Consider the following 2,500-nt stretch of genomic DNA (forward strand, 5'->3'; position numbering starts at 1 on the left):
GTTTTCCGGGGTCCCCGGCCCCGTCCTTCGGCCGGCGGGCCCGCGCCCTCTCGCGGCGCGTCGGCGTCGGGCGTCCTGGGCCGGATCGGCCCCGGCGGCGGTCCCGGAGCGTGAGGTACTCTGTTGCGAACGTGAGCCGTTGCCCTCCCCGTGGAGCGCTCCGGCTGCGGCGCGCGCGCGGTCCGCCCGGACCCGCCGCGTCCCGCGCCCCCTTCCGCTCGCGTGGGCGTTCTCGCGCCGGCGTGACGCATCGTGAACTCGTTGTTGTTCGCGGCGGTTCCCCGCTCGCGCGTGCGGTCGACGGGCAAAGGTGCGATGGTGCGAGGCGCGCGTGCGCCTCGGCCGGCGACCCACAGTCGCCTGAGAACCGGTGCGGACAAGGGGATTCCGACTGTTTAATTAAAACAGAGCATCGCGATGGCCGGTGAGTGAGTGTGGACGCGATGTGATTTCTGCCCAGTGCTCTGAATGTCAAAGTGAAGAGATTCACAGAAGCGCGGGTAAACGGCGGGAGTAACTATGACTCTCTTAGTCTTGTCTTGGAGGAAAGGTACGGAGCGTTGATTCCTGGTTTTCCGTGGAACAGCGGGTCGCGACCCTAAATTTGAGCTAAGATAAGTGGCCTAAAGCCGCCGCCTCCACGTGGCGAGAGTCGGGACAGCTCCTTTGGGAGCTGTGCCAAGTAGCGGCTGGGCACAAAGGGGATCTGGGGTAGTACCCCCCTTTTCCCTGGAGCTACCCTCCAAATTTCGTGCGAGCGAATTATGGCTGGAATTTCAAGTACTGCCTCTGCAGTTACCCTGGAGGGTATCGCGCCAGAGCCAGGCGGGGCTCGGGGACGCGCGGTGTTTGCGTGTGTGGAATGTGGTAGGGAGTTCGGAACGAAGATTGGTCTTGGAGTGATCAGATGGTTGCTTTCTGGAGGGCGGTCTTTGGGGGGGGATCGCATCCAGATCGCAGACGAGTCAGGGTTGTGACACAACAGTGGGATCTGGTTCGTCCCATCAGTCTGGAGGAGGTCCGATGGGGCAAAGGCTCCCTCAGGCACGGGGCCCCGGGGGTAGATGGGATCTCCAGCAGACTGGTGAAGGCGATTCCGGATGCCTGCTTGTGTAAGATGTTCAACCTTTGGTTGTTTTGTGGGAGTCTTTCCCGCTGTCTGAAAAGACATAAGACGGTGTTGATCCCCAAGACATCCAGCCCCGAACATCCATCTCAGTTCCGGCCGATAACAATGAGCAGTTATCTAGTGCGACTGCACCATAACATACTCGCCAGGCGGTTGGCGGGGGCTTTTGACCTCCATCCGGCGCAGCGTGCGTTTAGGCGGGGGGATGGTTGCACGGAGAATGTCAATATTCTTGACGGCATTCTGTGGGATGCTACGCGCAACCTCTCTCCCCTATGCCTCGCTGTGCTGGATGTGTCGAAGGCTTTCGACTCCGTCAACCACGGAGCGATCCTTCGGGCAGCAAGAGCGATGGGGGCTCCGCCCCCGTTGCTTCGCTATCTTAGTGGGTCGTACAAGGACTGTTCGACCATCATAAGTTGTTACGGTGCTGGCCAGCTTGAAATGACTCGAGGTGTGAAGCAGGGCGACCCACTCTCTCCGATCTTGTTTAACAGTGTCCTCGATGAGGTTCTGAGAAACTTGCCGGAGGGAGTGGGGGTAAGGCTTGGAGGTGAAAACATCCAGGCCTTGGCCTTTGCCGACGACCTGATCCTGTGTGCCAGAACACCGGCCGGGATCCAGTCCTCAATGACTGCTGCCTCAATGACCCTCACCCTGAACATCGTGATCGACGGCGCCAACAAGCGTTATCTTGTCGACGCGATGCGGAAGTTCACTATGGGTGAGAGGGAGATTCGGCCGTGCACGGCGGCCGATGATTTGAAGTACCTTGGGATCAAGTTCCTCCCCAGGGGAATTGCTCCGGCTTACGGGGCGTCCCTTGAGGAGGGACTTGTGAACTTGCGACGAGCACCTTTGAAGCCACTGCAACGAATGGCAATGCTGCGGGAGAATTTGATGCCCAAGCTCCAGCACGAGCTGGTGCTGGGGATAGCCCGGACAGGCAAGCTCCGCAGGTTGGATCGGCAAGTGCGCCACCATGTGCGTCTCTGGCTGAGACTTCCGAGGGACACTCCGGTGCCCTTCTTTCATGCCAGAGCCGCAGATGGTGGACTGGGTCTGACCCAGTTTCGTACGTCGATTCCAATTCTGCGTGAGCGTCGGCTCCGAGGGCTGGAGCGCTCGGATAGTCCCTATCTGAAAGCCATCTTCCGGACAAGCGTGGGGGACTGGATAAGGCTCCGGAGCACATGCAATGTGCATTACGGGGGGGAGTATCCAAGGTCTGTCAAACAGGCGGATGCTCTCACGGCTCGGCTGTTGCACGCGACAGTCGATGGCCGTGGCCTGGCTGAGGCGAGCCGAGTTCCCCAGCCTCAGGGCTGGGTGCTCAACCAGACTCGTCTTCAGTCAGGCAGAGCATATATC

This window comes from Myxine glutinosa, chromosome 1, assembly GCF_964187855.1.
Source record: "Myxine glutinosa chromosome 1, kmMyxGlut1.1, whole genome shotgun sequence".
NCBI lineage: Eukaryota > Metazoa > Chordata > Myxini > Myxiniformes > Myxinidae > Myxine > Myxine glutinosa.